Here is a 22,037-nt window from a genome sequence, read left to right as displayed (position 1 = left end):
CAAAATCTTCAGATCTAAAATTTTTCTCTACAGATTTTTAAATCTAAATCTAAATCTCATATATATGATGTGGCTCTAATACCACTATTGTGGTTTGATGCACGCATGATTTTATAAAATTGATATGCAGTAGAATTTAAAATTTTTTTAGATTAAATCTAATTTAATCTAAGCATACATAAGATCAAATCTTCAAACTATAAACAGGATCATCATATATGAGATAAAATTTAGATATAAAAATTAAATAAAAATAAATAAATTTAAAACATACCTGGACATGAATTAATCTTCAACGCGAACAGATGATCATGGATATCCTTTGAAGGTCCCTTGTAGCCGCACAAACATTTTGCCTCTACAGATATCCACACGAGACTCTGATCTGATCAGAAGCTTTTTGATCTAACCGAGGTGCTATCTCTATTGCAGAGATTGCATCTTGACGGTTGAAAATCTTCTTTTCTCTTAAGACACTCTTGGAGAACAAGAAAATGTAGGAGGATCTTGATCTCTACGTTAGAGATCATGAGAAGAACTCTTTCTTCTCTTTTCTTTATAAAATTCATGTACCAAATCTTTTCAATAGAGATGTAATAATTTTATCTTACTTTTGGATAAAAGGAGGAGGAGACATCTTTATCTAAATATGAACAAGAGGGAGAGATAGAGATGTCTAAACAACCAACCCTTGGTTGTTGCAAGAAAGAAGGGATAGAACTATAACAAACCTCACGCCAAGAAGCATCATGCCATCCTCCTCTCTCCTTGATTTTTTTTCTCCATGCACAAGCCTCCTTTTGGTGTCCCAACCTAATGCAAAATCATCTAATCCAACATTCCAAAGGGTGGTGAATTTATAGGCCATGGATGAGAACTAGTTTGAGTAGGAGATAGAGTCCACAAATCCTAGGACTACCTATATTGGATGCTGCCCACACTTGGATTTTGCCCAGGTTCTTCATGCCCATATAACATGGTAAAAAAGGTTTTTTAACTCCTTACATGCACAAGAGAGAGGAAAGGGGGCATGCAAATCTGGTTCAACGTGGGATTATTTGGGCGCACAGAAACAAGTTGGCGTGCAATCCTTTTTGGTGCATGAAAAGGAAGTTTAATTCAAGTGGGACTCTTGGATTAAATGGCTATTTTAAACCCAATAAAAACACCAATAGGTCCTAATCATATTAGGACCAGATTAGCTCAAAAAGATAAGAATTCAAATCTAATTTGGAGCCCTATTAATTTAGATTGGATGTCTCCTAATTGGAGGAGGAGTTCTAATCCAATTGGACTCTTTCTTGGTGCTTGAGTCAAACTCAATTTTTAATCCTAATCCAATTAAGATTTGGTGCACCCAAGAAAATGAAGATTTTTAGTCTAATTAGGATTACATGCATCCTAGTCTAATTAGGAATTGGGTCAAACCTAAATTCTAATTTAACTAGGGCTAATCATCCAATCCTTTTGGGGTTATCCTATAACCCTATTGGATTTTGTTGGGTATAAAATACCTCCGGCCGAAGTTTGTAAAGGACCGACCCTTCCAGGACTTTTTCGGTTTTCGACCTTCTGTGGCATCTCTCTGAACCCCCTCGACTGTCCGAGCTTCGATAATACCATCCGAACTTCTCCAACAATGAGCATCTCCATCTATCTATGGGGCCGCTCCAAAGGCTCTCTGGGCCTCACTATCAGCCGACCTTCTACAGTGATCAACTATTCTCTGAACTTCTTTCGGACTTCGTCAATATCCGAGCTTCTCCGACAATGAGATTTCTACAGTAATCAGACTCCATCCAAGTTTCTACGATGGTCGACCACCCTCAGGATTCCAATCGAGCTCCTACGAGAGCCGAACTTCTACTGTGAGCGGTCTACTCCGAACCCCTACAGTGGGTGGTCTACCCCAGATATCTACTGTAAGCAAATTCCATTCGAACCTCTACTGTAGTCAAATTTCTTCCGAACTTCTATCACAGGTAGACTTCAGTCGAGCTTCTTCGTAGTCGGATCCCGATTGAGCTTCCACAATGGGATAGGATCCATTGGCCAGGTCGCTACTCCGAGCTCCCGCGACAATCGATCTTCGACCGAGCTTCTACAATAAGCGGTCTCCTTCAAGTCTTCTACCAGAATCAGACTCCGTCTGAACTTCCATAGTGGATGGATATCGAACGAGCTTCTACAACAGACGGACTCCAGCAGCTGGATTTCTACAACGGTCGATCACCTCCGGTGTCTGCCGAACCTCCCCAGCCATCAGCCTTCAATAATGTCAGCCAGACTTCCACCACACCATCCAGACTTCCACAGGATTCTCGGACTCCTCCAGTAGACAAACTTCCCCAACGCCATCCGAAGTCCACCGACGGTCGACCCTCCGCTAGATTCTTCATGAATTCGGACTTCTCTGACAGATAATCTTCAAACGAGCTTTCACATCAGGCAAATTCCAGACGGACTTCTCTAGCAATCGGACTCCTATCGGACTTCACCAATAGAAAGTCTCCATCCGAGCTTCTACAGCAAATGACTCCCACCTGTAGCATTAGCGCCCGAGGCATCCGACAATAGTAGACTCGTCAGCAGACTCGGAAACATCTGAGCTTCTCCTAGATCAATGGGATAGAGAGCCATTCTGCTCCATCAGATATCCTAGCCGAGCTCCAGCCGACAGATCCGAACTCTCGGCAAGTCACGATAATGGCCACTACCCTACTCCACTCTTTGAAACAGATTCCACGTGGCTCCACCACTCTCTGGCAAGTCGCAACAATGGACACCACTCCACTCTCCGGGCTCTACCACTCTCTGGCAAGTTGCGACAACGGACACCACTCCACTCTTCATAACAAACTCCACATGGCCATAAACGACCCCTAATGCCACTACTCTCCGTAACAAACTCTGCACGGCTCTGAACAGCCCACTACCAGGCGGTTACAGACATCGCTGTCAATCAATTACGCTCTCCATCTATAGAAAGGGACCCCCAGATACGTTCTTCTCTAAGTCCTAAACTCTATCTCGAAACTCTACTAAAATTCTCACTCGAGCACTCCATTTCTGTTGAAGCAGAGTACTAACTTGAGCGTCGGAGGGTCTTGCCGGAGCACCCCCAACTCCGATTTAGACTTTCCTTGCAGGTCCCGACGGCGGCCGCAATCATCTCAACTCCGACTTCGGTGGAATTTTGCACCAACAGAATTGGCGCTAGAGGAAGGGCCTGTGTCTTTGCGGTACCCTTGTTCTTAAAGGAGTGCTCAACGGGACTGTCTCCGGTCATCTTCTCCGACATCCTCTTCTCCTTCTCCTACTAGATCTCCACCTGATGCCTCCTCGAAAGGCATCCACCAGGTGATCCACGGCCTCCTCGGTCAGATCTCAGGCTCCGATCTTGCCTCCAATCTCAGGCTCTCCCTCCTCCTTCGACAACGGCGATCGGTATGGACCAGTTCGACCTACTAGTTCAGCATGTCAGAGGTCTCACCGAAGCAGTGCAAGCCATCAGCAACAGTAGCAACAGCCGCAGGCGTCAGTGCGGTTGGAAAGAGCATCGCCAGAGTTTCAAGATCCGACAGTAGGGTGGGCCACCTGGGCCAGTCATCCTGTCTTCCCTGGAAAGGGAAATCTGAGAGTGGAGAGCCCTCAGTCTGATCACGATTCCACTCCCAAAGGATCCCTACCTCCACTCTACCAGAAGACCCTCGAGACTCATAATTGAGAGGACCTCTTGGATTGAAGGCTCTAGGAGATGAACCGGCGGATCGAAGAGCTCTGCCATGCTCCCCCTACTTATGGTGAGGACATCTGTACTGACCCTCCTTTCTCTCAAATGATCATGCAGGAATCGATCCCGTCAAACTTCAAGCTTCCCCAATTCGAAAGCTACGATGGGACCTCAGATCCGATTGACCATCTGGAGGCCTTCCAGATGATGATGCTGCTTCATGGCATGCCAGACGCCATCTTATGCCGAGCTTTCCCATCCACCTTGAAGGGAGCAGCAAGGAACTGGTACTCGATACTGAAGTCGGGTACTATCTTCTACATTGATCAGATGAGCCACCAGTTTGTGGCTCATTTTGTTAGCAGTCAGCATCCCAGAGAGGTTCGGAGTCCCTTATCAACATCAAGAAGAAGGAGGGAGAATCCATCCGAGCCTACGTCAACCGCTTTAACATCGTCATGCTGGAGGTCTGAAACTTGGACCAATCGATCGCGATAGCCGCCCTGAAGGGCAGTCTTCAAAAGAATGATCTTCTATTTTTTCTGAAAAACAAATATCCCAGGGACTTTGCTGATTTGCTGGCTCCGGCCGAAGGATATGCCCGAGCCGAAGAAGCCTTCAAAATGAAGGGCGAGGAGGCTGCTAAGCAGCGACAGGATGGGGACTCCAGCAAGTCCGCAGCTGAAAAAGGGTCGAGTGAAGCTCGGCCACGTTCTCGAACTCCCTCCGGACACAAGCGTGCCTAGACTCCTCCCCGAGCTCGTAGGCAGAGGAGCCCGGACCACAAAGTTTGATGGAGCTCTCCCCCGGAAAGATTCCACAGCTACACCCCTCTCAACACATCAAAAACTCAAGTGTTGATGGAGGTTAGGGAGCAGCTGCCAAGGCCGAAAAGAATGCACACACATCCCAGGAAGTGCAATCCTAACAAGTTCTGCCTTTATCATCGCGACCACGGCCACGACACGGAGGAGTGTATTCAGCTTCATGATGAGATCGAGGAGCTCATCAGATGAGGTCGGTTCGACAGATTCATTCAACGCCAATCTGAAGGTAGGGAAGACCGGCCTAGGGCCTTACCACAGTCGGAGCCACCAAGGAGGGAAAAGTAGCCTAAAGATCGGCCTCTGATTGAGATTATCAACTCCATCTCAGGAGGACCCCAATGGGGAGCAGACCTTCCACGACTATAGGATTTGGAAAATCTGTGAATGTATTACCAATAGCTTTGCCTTAAATAAAAGTTTTATATTTACATATTTGTCCTTTTAGCATGAGCTTATAATGATGGGAAGTAACTCCCTCATTCAGTCAAAATTAAGTGTGATAGGAACAGGAGGAAAACCTCATCCTAACATGAGCAAAGTCGAAGGCCCGGTTACTTAAAGACCGGATGGGGGGAGAGGCCCTCGCAATGGTCCTTATGTGCCCCCACAGCCTTGTTAAGAACAGGAGGAGAACCTCGTCCTAACAAGAGCAAAGTCGAAGGTCCGATTACTTAAAGATCGGATGGGGGGAGAGGCCCTCGCAACGGCCCTTATGTGCCCCCACAGCCTTGTTAGAAACAGGAGGAGAACCTCATCCTAACATGAGCAAAGTCGAAGGCCCAGTTACTTAAAGATCGGATGGGGGGAGAGGCCCTCGCAACGGTCCTTATGTGCCCCCACAGCCTTGTTAAGAACAGGAGGAAAACCTCGTTCTAATATAAGCAAAGTTGAAGGTCCGGTTACTTAAAGACCGGATGGAGGGAGAGGCCCTCGCAACGGCCCTTATGTGCCCCCACAGCCTTGTTAGGAACAGGAGGAGAACCTCATCCTAACATGAGTAAAGTCGAAGGCTCGATTACTTAAAGATCGGATGGGGGGAGAGGCCCTCACAACGGCCCTTATGTGCCCCCACAGTCTTGTTAGGAACAGGAGGAGAATCTCATCCTAACATGAGCAAAGTCGAAGGCCTAGTTATTTAAAGAACAGATGAGGGGAGAGGCCCTCGCAGCGGCCCTTATGTGCCCCCACAGCCCTGTTAGGAATAGAAGGAGAATCTCATCCTAACATGAGCTAAAATTGACTGTCGGAAATAAAAGGAGGACCTCATCCTGACGCAAACAAAGACCCAGTTGATTAAGATCAGATGAGGAGGAAAGCCCCCTCAACGGCTCCTCTACGCTCTCACGACCCTGTTAAGAGCAGAGGAAAAACCCTCACTCGAACACAAAAAAAAGAGAGGGGGAGGAGATGAAAAGGAAAAGCGATGAACTACACCAGCGACAAGTGAAAAACAAACTACATCAAGAACATAAGGGACCTCGTCTCAATGAGGAAGGATACTCCTATCAAGAAACCCTCAGTTACTAAAAGGGAACTCAACACAGGCCGAGGAGAAATCGACTTCCTCAAAGTAATGAGAAGTTCGGGTCCCCAAGCTCGAGCATCGGGAGGGAGCGTCAAACTTAAATGGCCTCGAAAAGACCTACGGTCATGAATCACAAAGGTAAATCAACACGACGGTGACCGGGAACCTTCAAACAATGATGGCGTCGGACAAGACAAAAGACAAAAGAAGTTTGGTAAACGACAACTAAATACCAAAATGGACAAGATAATGGAAAATTTCTTTTTCATTTCATTAGTGAAGTATATATTACAAAGCCTTGAATGCCAAAAAGAGAGACGACAAGAAAAGAAAAAGAATACATGGAAGGATGAAAAAAAAAAAGAGAAAGGAGCTCTAAGGAAGCCCAACTTCTTCCGATCTCGAGCTCTCGATTTCAGTCCTTATTAGGGATTGCCTTAAGTTTTCAACTTCTTCCTCTAGTTCCATCTTTCTCAGCAGCATATCTCGGTACATCTGGTGGAACCGCCAGCTCTAGCCCTCCGACTCTCGAAACCTCTTCCTCAGGACCTCAGACTCCGCCTTGGCATCTTTGACCACCTGCTGCTCGTGGACTAGCTGAATCTTCAGCCGCTGCAGTTCGGCCTCCTCCCGCCCAAGGGCCACAGATAGTTCTGCCACGGTCCCCCTCAAGGAGCGGAGCTCGTCGGAGCCTTGTGCAGAGGCAAGCTGGACTCTCTCAGACAACTACCTCTGAAGGTGGGCAACTTCATCGATCGCCGTCAGGAGCTTCCTTCGGTAGTCCTCCACTTGTCAGCTCCAGCCGACTCGGTAGGCATTGTAGTTCGCCTCAGCATCCTGCAGCTGCTTTTGAAGGTCGGAGAACTTCTTCGACCAGTCTCGATTGCGGTCAGCTTGGGTTGTGAGCCAGGACGAGCTCCCTTCCAACTGGCTGATCTTCTCCCATGTGGCTGCCAGCTCGACTTCAAGGGAGCTGATCTTGGAAGCTTGAGTCCAAGATTGGTCGCTGGCATGTTTTCGGAGTTCCTCAAGCTCCGTCATGAAGTCGGCCTTCCTCCGGGTGTATTCCATGAGACCCTTTCTTTGGAGGTCCTGAAAGCGAATAGCCTCTGCAGTGACTTCCGAATGGCTCTTCCTCAGCCGATGAAGTTCATTTTCCAGCTTCTTGGATTTCTTCGTCAACTGACGAACTTTCCTTCTGAGGTCTCGGATCATCGATTGCAGAGGAATCTCCTATGGTAGGGGAAGAGCTTTGGTAGGGCACTATCGTTGGGAGACAAAAGCGCCACGACTCAAATTAGTACAAGAAGACAAAAGAGAAGGAAAAGAATACAAAAAAAAAGAGGCCCTCTGTGAAAAAGAATCTGATTTCATTGATTAAATAATTTTCAAGTACAAGAAAATGAAGAAAAGTCACCACAAAGGGAAAATACAAAGCTAGAGATTCTGGATGTCTGGGGCAGAAGTGGAGGGGCCCGACGTCCCCAGAAGGTCGGCAGCGGCGGCCGCAGCGGTCAATGAGGTCCCGACTGGAGGAGGACCGACAGCGATTTTGGATGGTCCGGCTTCATCATCGGATGCCTCATCCAGGAAGCTGAGATCCAGTTCGAGAAACCTTCCAGCCACCTTCTTTCGGTAGAGCTCGAAACCCTTGATGAAGGTATCCTGGCCGAACTGGACCTGTAGATCCTCCATCTCGGAGGAGGCCTTGAACTCCTCCACTGCTTGGGCCCCTGCCTCTGAGATCAGGGACGGGATCTACGCTTTCAGCTCGAAAACTTGCGCCCTCAACTCGAAAACCTGTGCCTTCAGTTCGGAGACCTCGGCCTCAGCCTTCTTTCTCTTCTCCTCCAAGGCGGTCCTCAGATCGGATGAGGTTTGTCCCTCCTTTTCCAGCACCTCCTGGAGACTTAGGGCCTCGACGATCTTCTCCTCGAGGTGAGCGGCCCCAGCCAGGCAACCTTCCTCCACCCGAGCTGCCTCCCTCTTAGTGATCTTCACTGTCTCGACGTTGGCGACAAGCTGGTGTCCAATCTGCAAGAGAGGCCAGGGGGTCAATATAAAGGCTAAGGAATAAATTAAGTAAAGAAGCAAGAAGGAGAAGAAAAAGTGAATGAACCTACTTCGAGGAAAGATCCCAGAGAGTTCCAGACCCACAGCTTGGGATCAGCAAGGACGATCCTCTGGACGACCTCGGTCAGAATGCACCCTTCGACCAGCCTCTTTATTAAATCCCTATTGTTGAAGAAATTTTTCCCCAGGTCTTCCTCGGAGCCGCTGGCCCCCTCGACAGCAGCCTTGCGACTGCGGCTCTTCCGAGCCAGGGTCTTCTTTCTCCTCCTCCCTTCGACCCCGGGTGCCCCTCGGGATGAGCCTCTGGAGCGGGATCCTCGGTCGGGGGGCTCCTTGAAAGGGCTCGGGGGACTTCGGGTTTGACGTAGGAAGGGACGTCGATGGCAACGGCCACCTGGGCAGGCATGACCGAGCTTGTCCCTTCTGTCTTGGCTTTCTTCATTGACCCCGAAGTCGAGGCATCTTTTCTCTTGTGGGTCTTGAGACCCTGGGCTAACCTCTAAGCCACGCCTGCATCCATGTCTGCAATAAAAAAAAGATCAACACGGCTCAGAGATGGAATAATAGAAAGAGGAAGCAGCAAAAAAAAAAAAAGGGTACCGACATGATTAAGAGGACTCAGGCCGACGTTGAACAAAAGTTGTTCCTTCAGAAGTTCGGAGAAGAGGGGGGCTTGATAGGCCTCGAGCTTTTTGGAAGCTTTGAGGTCGTCCCTTTCCAGGCTAGAAGCTCGGCGGATAGAATCCCTCAGAGAGCCCCAAGGGGGTAATCCTAGCTCCAAAGTCGGGCATCGGACATAGAAGAACCTCTCCTTCTAGTTGTGGATAGAAGAGGGGGCATCTTTCAGCAATCCCTTTCTACCAAACTGAGGGGAGAAGTACCACCAGTCCTTTGCCGAGGGATGACGCTTGAAGGTGTAGAAATTTCTAAACAAAGAAAGAGTCGGTCGAACTTCAGCTAAACTACAAAGAGAAAGAAATCCTATAAAAAATCTAAAGGAGTTCGGCGCTACTGAGACTAGAGAAATATTCAGAAAATGAAAGAGGACGATGACAAAAGGCAGAAGTGGAAGCCGAAGTCCGGCACGGAAGGCCTCCTGGTACAGACAAAATTGGCCGGGAGGAGGGGCACTAGCCCGGTCAGTTGGCCTGGGAAGCTCCAGCTCGTACTCCGAAGGAACTCCATACTGAATCCTTATCAGTGAGTGTTCGTCTGGAGTCAAAGAGCTGGGGATGGTGTCCGGTGCAAAGACCAGGCAAGGTTCGATCCCGACTATGGGTCCGTCTACGGTACAAGGACTCTGAGAAACTGAGGCTGACGAACTCCTAGAACCACTAGAAGAAGAGATATCGGAAGACATTTTGGATCAAATAGAAGCCACAAAATTTTCGAAAAAAAAATCAGAAAAAATATCAAACAAGCCCTTGAGGAAGCTAAACGAATGGAATACGAAGAAGAAAGAATAGAAAAATGGCAAGAAGTTTTGAGACTAACCTAGGTTGGCCCGAGGAGTGCAAAAAGACGGCAAGGATGATGGAAGTCGACCCGGAGGATGGCCGAGAAAGATGCTAAAGGAGGCTGGAGGTCTCGGGGAAGAGGAAGGGACCGAGGGACTCTCTCAGGCAAAGTGAAATCCCTGAAGGAGGAGGACGTGTTTAAATAGGCAACAGGGCCCGGAGCAGTTATGATTGCGGATCTCCTCTGGCCGACCTACACTTGCTGCGTGTCCCACTCACTATGATAGGCTACCGAAAATGACTGACAGCTAATAAAGTCATTATTGCACCGTACCTAGAGCCACGCCCCAGTGGGAATTTCGAAAAAATCTTTTCGGATCATCTTGATTTGAAAAGACTCCGGCACCAGCACGCCAAGCACCAAAATATCTGGCAACCATCGAGTGTGAAAATTGAGGGGGACAACTTTGATCGAGAGAATTTCTCTGTACTTCCTTCATTCGGAACCCGAACTCGAAAGTAGGGGGACTGGTGTTGGGTATAAAATAAACCTGGCCGAAGTTTGTAATGAACCGACCCTTCTAGGACTTTTTCGGCTTCTGACCTTGTGTGGCGTCTCTCTGAACCCCCTCGACTGTCCGAGCTTCCATAATACCATCTGGACTTCTCCAACAATGAGCTTCTCCATCCATCTACCGGGCCGCTCCAAAGGCTCTCTGAGCCTCACTATCAGCCGACCTTCTACAATGATCAACTATTCTATGAACTTCTTTCGGACTTCGTCAATATCCGAGCTTCTCCGACAATGAGATTTCTATAGTAATCAGACTCCATCCAAGTTTCTACGACGGTCGACCACCCTCAGGATTCCAATCGAGCTCCTGTGAGAGAAAAACTTCTACTACGAGTTGTCTACTCCGAACCCCTACAGCGGGTGGTCTACCTCGGATATCTACCGTAAGCAAATTCCATTCGAACCTCTACTGTAAACAAATTTCTTTCGAACTTCTATCACAGGTAGACTTCAGCCGAGCTTCTTCATAGCCGGATCCCGAACGAGCTTCCACAATGGGACAGGATCCACCGGCCAGATCGCTACTCCGAGCTCCCACGATAATCGATCTACGATCGAGCTTTTACAATAAGTGGTCTCCTTTCAGCCTTCTACAAGAACCAGACTCCGTCCGAACTTCCATAGCGGATGGATATCGGATGAGCTTCTACAACAGACAGACTCCAGCAGTTGGATTTCTACAACGATCGATTGCTTCCGGTGTCTGTCGAACCTCCGCAGCCATCAGCCTTCAATAACGTCAGCCAGACTTCCACCACGCCATCCAGACTTCCACAGGATTCCCGAACTCCTCCGACGGACAAACTTCCCCAACGCCATCCGAAGTCCACCATCGGCCAACCCTCCGCCAGATTCTTCATGAAATCGGACTTCTCCGATGGATAATCTTCAAACGAGTTTCCAAATCAGACAAATTCCAGACGAACTTCTCTAGCAATCGAACTCCTATCGGACTTCACCAACAGAAAGTCTCCATCCGAGTTTCTACAACAGATGACTCCCACCTGTAGCATCAGCGCCTGAGGCATCCGACAACAGTAGACTCGTCAGCAGCCTCAGAAACATCCAAGCTTCTCCTAAATCGATGGGATAGAGAGCCATTCTGCTCCATCAAATATCCCAGCCAAGCTCCAGCCGACAGATCCAAACTCTCTGGCAAGTCACGATAATGGCACTGCCCTACTCCACTCTCTATAACGGATTCCACGTGGCTCCACCACTCTCTGGCAAGTCGCGACAACGGATACCACTCCACTCTCCAGGATCTACCACTCTCTGGCAAGTCGCGACAACGGACACCACTTCACTCTTCGTAACAAACTCCACGTGGCCATGAACGACCCCTGACGCCACTACTCTCCGTAACAAACTCCGTCCGGCTCTGAATAGCCCACTACCAGGCAGTTACAGACATCACTGTCAATCAGTTATGCTCTTCGTCTATAAAAAGGGACCCCCAGATACGTTCTTCTCTAAGCTTTAAACTCTATCTTGAAACTCTGCTAAAATTCCCACTCAAGCACTCCATTTTTATTGAAGCAGAGTACTGACTTGAGCATCGGAGGGTCTTGCCGGAGCACCCCCAACTTCGATTTAGACTTTCCTTGCAGGTCCCGACGGCAGCCACGGTCATCTCAACTCCAGCAACTCTGGCTTCGGTGGAATTCTACACCAACAGATTTTATCACATCAGACCCATAATGAGTCAAATTAAATCCAATCAAATTAGACTTGATACAAGCCCCATTGCTTAATCAAATTGAGCCAATTAACAATCTTAGTACTAATTAATCCTCCTATAGCTTACTAACTCTTTAGTAGGTTACATAATGCAATATTTACATTAGATCAATTATCAATCAAATTGATAATCAAATCCTGTTATGATTCATAATCGTAATTCAACCATCTGATCAGTCAAAAGCTTTTTTTTTGTGTGACTCCATAGGTTCTATTCTGTCAGGTAGTGAGATATATTGTGATCCCCATCACAATATCATTGAAACACTTTTCAATGGATTGGAATAATTTTAACTCAGCCCACCAAGGATCATTAATCATCAAGATGATCTTCATGAGTCTCGCAATCCTCTAGTGACACCTAGCTGTATGTAGTGGAAACCTAGCAGAATAAAAAATGAATCTCTAGGTGCAGTTAACGCATGATACAATCCCTCTATCGTGAGTCTCGACCAGATTGGCAAGTCATGGATAAATCATCAAACCTTAACATCAGTCATATGATAGATTCAATCAGCTTGAGTCCATATGTGATTCTATGAAAACTCTTTTTCATCAATCACACTGCTATAGCCATAGACTTAAAGACTCAGCTTCTCAAATCTCATAGGACTACTCCTTTCTGCTAGAGTCAATAGATCCCATCTTGATGCACACCCCACTCCTATAGTGGACCAACTTTTGCCAACATCCACTATAAGGGCTCATTGAGACCCATGTTGATGTATCAGTCAAACTTCAGCAGCCTCACTGCGAGCAGTAGTGTCATCTCAGGTCAAAAGATCAGTCATACAACTGCAGTATTGAGAAAGTCACTAACGAGTAAGCAGACATCCATGTGACTTCTCATGTTGGTCACGCTCAGTGATAGTTGTTTTTTAACAACCACCTGCGCTCTCACTCCAGTGTCTCTACACTGTAGATTTGAGACCCATCTGTCCAAAGAAAGTAATTCATGTAATGATCTACCAGATCAATCACCATGCCCATGATGATCCTATGATCAAGAGTAATTTAGAAATTAACCATCAATAACACATGTCTCCAATTCTTAACTCTTTGAGAATATGTGTCATCATCTCGTTAATCCCTTGGATGATTCATGGACATGTAAATATGAATGATAATATAATTGCCCAATAAGTATAAAATCATATCCTAGAAATATGAAATGTATCAGCCAAGATTGGCTTCTACGACATACATCCAACAGACCTGATGACTGGATGAGTCGAAGTGCTGCAAAGCAACCTTCTAAAACCTACTGATGTATGGTTACTGTATAATTCACCCTTTGATCCAAATACTCAAGATGACTGAGGGTTTAACTGTCAACCCTAATTAAGTCGATCACATTGTATTTCAACCTTTCAAATCCATCTCACTGATTATCCTGACCAAGATTTTGCTAAATTAAAATACACTAATGCATATCTCTTACCAATTCAGAGGGGTTAATTCCATCTAGACTCACATACCAACTTGATAAGTATTTGACTGCACCTGGTACCCTTCCATCACTAAGTTAGAAACTCAGATAGTTCGATACTAAAGTACAGTGAGTTTCTTACAAGTCACCATGATGGTCTCAGGTCAGAGGGATACTTATACTCATACCCTTCACAAGCTACTCTTGACAGCAAAGTACTTGACACATGGTCACGTTCGATGCGAATGTACTCCTACATTCCATTTGCATGCCATAGTAGTGTCTCCACACTCTTTGGTTAAGAGGACAACCAACTCATATGACACACAACGACCTACACTTGATATCATTATCATCCTAGTAATAGTGTATCATTTGGTCATGAATAATTTTAAAGACTTAACGATAAATTTTCCTTTGTCGATTAATATATATAGTCCTAAAGACTTCACTACAATACAGGAGTTCAAAGATGGTCAATTTGTAATGAAAATATCAAATAACTTTTATGAATAAAAATTTTTATACAGTTTATAAGATGAGCACAATCGTTTAACAATTGATTTTGGGACATATTTTCTAACAACTCCCACTTGGACTAAAGCCAATCGGTACAGTATCGTATACCTATCTTCGATTTGTGGTCATAAAACTCTTTGATTCTGAGAGCTTTAGTAAATGGGTCGACCAGGTTCTCTCTTTCATCGATCTTCTAAAGGTCAATGTCACCTCGATCCATGATCTCTCAGATAAGGTGATAATGGCACAGAATATGTTTGGTGCGTTGATGGGATCTCAGCTCTTTAGCTTGAGTAATGGCTCCAGTATTGTCACAGTATAACAAGATAAGGTCATCAATGGAGGGTGCCACTCCGAGCTCGTTGATGAACTTCTACAACCATACAACTTTCTTTGCAGCATCGGATGCCACAATATACTCTACTTCGCAAATAGAGTCTGCCATAGTATTCTGCTTAAAACTTTTTTAATAGATTGCTCCATCATTTAGGATAAAAATATAACCCGACATACTCTTACTATCATCATGGTCTAACTGAAAGCTGAAGTTGGTGAGCCCCATAAGTTTCAAGTCAGTTTCACCATACACAAGCCACTGATCCTTAGTATTTCTAAAATACTTAAGAATGATCTTTATGACCTTCCAGTGGTTTTCTCCTGGATCAGACTGGTATTTACTCACTATCCCTATTGAGTATGCTACATCTGATCTCGTACATATTATGGTGTATATAATAGAATCCACTACTGAAGCATATGAAACTTTATTTATACGCTCTCTCTCTTGAGGATTTATCAGATAATCTCTTTTCGAAAGAGAAATTCTTTGGCTTATCAAAAGATAGTCTTTCTTCGAATTCTCCATGCCGAACCATTTCAGCATAGTATCTATGTACGTGGATTGAGAGAGCCTAAGCAGCCTCTTAGATCTATCTCTATAGATCTTCATCCCTAGGATTTAGGCTGCTTCTCTCAGGTCCTTCATGAAGAATTTTTGACGACAGCCACACTTTTGTTTCCTGTAACGCAAGGACATCATTTTTGATTAAGAAAATGTCATTCACATACAACACAAGAAATACAATTATCAAACTATTTGCCTACTTATATATGCAGGGTTCCTCTCCATTCCTAATGAAGCCATACATTCTGATCACTTTATCAAAATGTATGTTCCAACTCTGAGATGCTTGCTTTTCAATCCATAAATAGATCCGAAAGCTTGCACACCTTGGACTCATCTATGGATATAAATCCTTCAGGTTGTATCATATATACCTCTTCGTTCAACTCTCCATTTAAGAAAGCTGTCTTCATATCCATTTGCCAGACTTCATAGTCCAAATATGCTGCTATCGCAAGCATGATCCGAATGGATTTGAGTATTACCACAGGAAAAAATATCTCATCATAGTCAATATCATAACACTGACGATAATCTTTGGCAATCAAATAGGCTTTATAGGTCTCCACCTTTCCATCCACACCCCTCTTTCTCTTAAAGATCCACTTACACCCTATGGGCTTTATCTCTTCAGGTGGGTCAACTAATGTCCACACATCGTTGACCTTCATGGACTCCATTTTGGATCTCATGACTTCAAGCCATTTATCAGAGTCAGATCTCTGCATTGCATCCATGTAAGTGATCAGATTTTCATTATTCTCATCAAGTTCGACAGGATCTCTATTCCGGACAAAGAAATCTAAGTATCTATCTGACTGATGTGGTACTCTATCATATCGCCTTAAGGATGCTTGCTCATTGGGCTCCAAATTTGATCTCATCAAATTTGGTTCAGATTCAATCATTGGTGTCGGTTCTTCTACCTATCGAATTTCATCAAGCTCAATTTTAGAGGCATTTATTCCTTTATTAAGAATTTTTTTTTTTCAAAAAATATGTCTTACTGCTGACAAACACCTTTTATTCAGCAAGTAGGTAAAAATAATATCCCCTCATTTTCTTGGAATACCCTACGAAATTATACTTATCAGACTTAGGACTGAGCTTGTCAGTTTGTAATCGTTTAATATAAGCTGGACACCCCCAGACTCTAAAGTAAGAGAGGTTCAGCGTACGTCCTGACCATATCTCATATGGTGTCTTACTAATTGACTTGCTCAGAACATTATTGAACACAAGATAGGCTATTTCAAGTGTACATCCCCAAAAGGAGATCGATAGAGTTGTAAACCCCATCATGGATCGAACCATATCCAGTAAGGTTCGATTTCTTCTTTCTGAGATGCCATTATGCTGTAGTGTCCCTGGAGGGATCTATTGGGAGAGAATCTCATTCTCTCCTAGATATGTCAGAAATTCACTAGAAAGGTATTCACCTCCTCGGTCAGACTGAAGAAATTTAATATTTTTTTCAGTTTGTTTCTCTACTTCATTACATAACTATTTGAATATTTCAAATGATTCAGACTTATATTTCATCAAGTAAACGTACCCATACTTAGATAAGTCATCTGTGAATGTGATGAAGTAGCTATACCCACCTCTAGCACATGTGCTCATGGGTCCACATACATTGGTATGTATCAGACCCAGGACATCACTGGCTCGTTCATCTTTTTTAGTAAAAGGTGACTTGGTCATCTTTCTGAGCAAACAAGGCTCACAGATAGGTAACGATCCATAATCGTGTTTATCAAGAATTTCTTCTTGAGCCAACCTGTTCATCCTGCTTTTGTTGATATGACCTAGCCTATAATGCCAAAGGTAGACATCTGTGATATCATCTATTTTAGGATGTTTATTTGAAATGTACATTACATTGGGCCTAGATACAATATAAATATCATTGTTCAACTGTCCACATAAAATTATAACATCATTCAAAATGATATCACAAAAGTTTTTCTTTATTAATATTTTATAATTTGAATTGGCCAAAAGGCCTACAAAAATAATATTTAAAAATAAACTACGACAGTAATGACGCTCATTAAGAATAATATACTGAGACTCGAATACAAGCTTGATGATTCCTAAAGTTAGAACTGAAACTGATCTTCCATCTCCAACATTTAGGAATCTCTCGTTTTCTCCAAATCTCCTAGTGACCTGAAGACCCTGCAATGAATTGCAAATATGAATAGGGCTTCCAGTATCCAATACCCAGGTCATTGTATCTATAAGAAAGAAGTTACAAGATGTTATCACATAAGTACCTTATCCAGCAACTGATTGCTTCTTCTTCTTTGGCCTGTTTGGATCAAGGAAAGTGATGTACTGAGGATAATTCCTCTTCTAGTGACTCTTCTTCTTGCAAAAGAAGTACTTTGTCTGATTTTGATCAGTCTTGAACTTGAGTTTCTGGGACAGACTCCCAACACTAGGCACCTTCTTATTCTTCTTCTTTTTTCCTTTCTTAAAGGGACGACGACTACCCGAAGAAGATCCTCCCACTAAATTCACTATCTCTTTATGGAGCTGGCGATCTTTCTCAAAAGTCTGTAGCAACCCCAACAGACCGTGGTAGTTCACTACAGGCTTCGTCATTCTGAAATGACTGAGGAACGACAGGTAAGACTTGGGAAGAGAGTTTCGGATCGCATCTTTCTCCAGCTGTTTATGCAAAGGAAAGCTGAGTTTGCTCAATTTTTTAATCTGCTCGATCATGTATAATACATAATCGATAACAGATGCACCCTCCCTCATCCAGATATCGAAAATGATGCAACTAGTCTTATGCTGCTCAACATCATCAGGAGTATCAAAAGAATCTCTCAACACTTGAAGCATTTTCTCTACTGAATTTTTTCAAACTTCCTGCTGAACTCGTCATTCATGGAGGCCCGCATGATGCAACGAACCATAGTACGATCATTGAGCCACTTCAAATAAGTATCTCAGACTGCTCCTCGGGTGTTAGGAGTAGGCTTCTCAAGTGCCAGATCCGTTATCACATAAAGGATCCGCTCATGCTCCAAGATAATCTTTAATTTTTGATATCAATTATCGAAATTCGATCCGGTAAGCTTCTCACTATCCAACAGTAATCGAAGTGACAAGTTTGAGGCCATATTAACACACACAAAGAAAGAACAAAGCCTAATTAGTAAATAAATTTGTTAATCCTAAAGATTTGGATTTTAGTCTAAAGGTCCTCTCACTATTTTATATGAATTAGTAGCCTCTACCTCCAATTCAAAAATTTACCTTAATTTTTTAGTGGGTACTAGAATCCACACAGACTACATATACGCCCGAGGATAGCTCAGTCAACCCATATATACCTATGGGTAGGCTCTCAACCAATTATTTCTCTAAATAACTTTTAGTATTTAATTTAGCTCCAAATTTTATTTCAGTAGATGATGGGGCTCCACTGAAAGTTTTGATTAGGTCAAACCATTAACATGAACCTACTCAGTGATTCTACCTAATGAGTGATCAGGTTCGAGGATGGCTCAGTCAACCCCACCATCATCAGATAGTTCATCAGAGTCATCATATGATGAATGATAATTCCATCATTCAGAAAGAACATCAGACGGATGGCGTCTGCAATGTCAATTAAAAATAATAAACCCATTATCAGTCACCTTAATAGGAGGCTATGATCTAGTTATCATCATAACTAGCTCATTTTAAAGACCAAATAATTTAAAAGATTTAATCGATTTAGCGAAGAGAGAAGAGAGAAGAGAAGAAAAGATCAATTAGTAGACCATAATCCTCCCACTGACTTCATCAAGTCACTGAATTGAGTTAGGTCATGCTAATTGAACTGACACCTAGATCAGTCATACTGATCAACCTTAATGGCAAGGGTTAACTCGAATCACTTAGTGATCTAATCAAAATCTAGTTCACCAAATTGATCAGGTAAGTGAGATCGATGGGAGGGTCTGCTAAGCTTGCCTTAGACACCATCGAAATGGCTAGGTAAGCCGTTCCCAATTAAAAACCACTGATCGAAATATCAAACTTATCTTAGACACCAATTGGTTAACTAGTTTCAATTTGACCAACCTAATAGTTCGGGTTCAACCACTGAGCTACAATCAAGATCCATTTGGTCTAATCAAAGATATGGACCTGACCATCTACAACTATTGTACTAGAGAAATCCTGATTAATCTACTTCAATATTTAGTTAGACTTAATCAATTTCTCTACATGGTCAATCAATTCTTTGATTTTAACCTTAGGTCTAACTCAATTAAAGAGAACGACCTGATTTGAGCTAACCCATGCCCCATGTTTTATGCAATGTCTTTAGATTTAAATCACAATTCTAGATCCAATCAGCTTGATACTTAATTCAAAATTAAGTTTTGCATCAACATGGTTAAGGTTTCAAAAATAATTTTTCATATAAATTTTTTACGTCAAGTCATAAAATCTTTTAGATCAAATCTAAATTTTTTATGATTTTAGATCAAAATAATTTTGACTAAACAAGATTAGATGTAACTATCTTCGCAGTTTACATCACATACAACAATACCTAGGATTTCAAGATATAAGATTTTACAAGAAAGTAAGTTTTCTCTTTTCACTTTCTTCTTCATAAGACCTTATAGTAGCACCCCTACACATCATGAAGAGCACCCCATTGAATGGGAGGAGAGGATCATGAAACCTTACTTGCACCTATGATCGGACAGCCTGGTGATTACCCAATCCGAGTACTTTGCTACTCAGAATATCTAATCTAAATAAATAATAATCAAATTTAAAAATAAACTAATTTAGATCTAATCTAAATTATAAATAATTAGATTTAATAATAAAAAATCAGATCTAAAGTTATATTAATTCATATCAAAATAATCTGGCTCTTATACCAGTTGAAAAAAATTTGTGGCAGTGCAGTACATACAATTAAAAATTTTAGACAGTAAAAATAATAAATTAAATAATTTAATATTAATTATATATATAAGATCTAATCTTAGACTACCACATCAAAATTTTTGATATGAAAAATATATAATTTAGTTCTAAAAATAAAAATCACATCGATCTCATCGATGCTGAAATTCTAGATCTAACTATTAGATCTACCATAGGAATCAAAAAAAGTTAGAGATCATTACCAAATATATTTTGATCTTGATCTCCTCTAATCCAATGATTAGAGAGGGTGTTCCTCAAATCACTCACAGCCACATGAAGTTGTCTGGCCTCTATAGAGAAATTCATACGAAGACTGGCACAGATCAGGGGCTCGAAGATGCTAGTCTGCGAACAACTTTGATAGCTGACCTCTTCCTTCTTCTACAAGCACCTTGAATACTCCAAAGTGATATAAAATCTAGATGAAAAAGAGAGGAGGAGAAGAGGCTTTGAAAATAAAAAATCTACAAGATAATTGATCACTAGACATCCAAGAGAGGGGTCCCCTTTTTATAGACTAGGAATTAGAACTTTTCAAGAAAGGGTGCCATAAATCAATGCCAAAACCCCTTCTTGGCATCCCCAAAAATTCTAAAAAAATTATTAAGATGTGGAGAAGAAATTTAGAGTCTCACACACTAAATAATTCCTCAATAAAAATAATAAAAAGAATAATATGACTCTGACAATATATCATATATGAAAATTTTCTTTTTTAGTTTGCATCTTATCTCTAATTTGGATCGCATTCGAATTAGGCAAGAGATAATATTATGACTCATCAGCTATAACCGACCACCCTTATTGGATTCTCTCTCATGATACCAAAATTCACAAGCCAAATCTAATTAGGTGTGGAGAAATTGGCATGGATCCAGATGTGGCGCAAAAGATAAGGATAAAGTCCTAGTCTGACTTGGACTCTTTATTTCTAATTCAATTCTAATCCAAATCAAATTTAGATTGAAGCCACCGATAGAAATGAACCTAATCCAATTATAAATCTAAATATTTTATCAAATTTCTAATCCAATTAAGAATAGCTGAGTCCAAACCCTGATCAAATCAGGATCAAATTTTTTTTGTAATCGAATTTGATCATATCAATCTCAATCTGAGTTGAACTGAATCTAATTCAATTAGACTTGTTCTAAAGCTCTTTACTCAATCAAATTGAGTCAATTAGTAATCTAATTATTGATTAATTTTTCATAAATGGTAGAGTTTCAGTCCTAGTGGGACTCTCCCATAGAGTTCTAGTCCAAGGAGGACTCTTCACCAGAGTCACAATTCAATTGGACTCTTCAGCCATCAGATCTGATCAAATCTTTTAATGCGTATGACCCCATAGGTTCGAACCTAAGCCAGTAGCATAGGAACAACTTCCTATACCAATTGATGTAACCATCTAGCAATGATGACCCGACGATCGGATGGGTCGAAGTGTTGCAAAGCAATATTCTAGAACCTACTGGCGTATGGTTACCGTATAATTCATCCATTTGACCCAAATACTCAAGGTGACTTAGGATTTAACTATCAACCCTAATTAAATCGATCATATTATATTTCAACCTTTCAAATACATCTCATTAATTATCCTAACCAAGGTTTTGCTAAATTGAAATACATTGATACATATCTCCTTCCAATTCAGAGGGGTCAATTCCATCCTGACTCACACACTGACTTGATAAGTACTTAACTGCACCTAGTATCCTTCCATCACTAAGTTAAAAACTCATATAGTCCAGTACTAAAGTATAGTGAGTTGCTTATAAGTCACCGTGGTGGTTTCAGGTCGGAGAGATACTTATACCCATACCATTCACAAGCTACTCTTGACAGCAAAGTATTAGAAAATATGTTCTAAAACTAATCATCTAAGTGATAGATGATTTAAATTAGTATATGAATTATATATTAATAATAGTTATTTGGCAGGTTCATCATAAAAGTTCTATCTTCTTTAAATGAACTCCTAAATTATGATGAAGTCCTTAGAACCACAATCAATCGATAAAGGAGGATTTATCGGATGATTTTTAAATTATTCCTGACCAAATGATAAGTTATTAACAAAAATGATAACTTATCAAGTGTAGGTCACTGTATGCTATATGCATTGGTTGTCCTCGTAACCAAGTGGTGTGGAGACACTGGTATGGCATCCAAGTGAGATGTAGGAGTACATCTACATAGAACGTGACCAATGTAACACTTTACTATCAAGAGTAGTTAGCTAAGGCCAATGAGTATAAGTGTCCCTTCGACCTGAGATCACCATGGTGATTTACAAG

This window comes from Elaeis guineensis, chromosome 5, assembly GCF_000442705.2.
Source record: "Elaeis guineensis isolate ETL-2024a chromosome 5, EG11, whole genome shotgun sequence".
In the NCBI taxonomy this organism is placed as follows: Eukaryota; Viridiplantae; Streptophyta; class Magnoliopsida; order Arecales; family Arecaceae; genus Elaeis; species Elaeis guineensis.
This window is presented reverse-complemented; position numbering follows the sequence as displayed.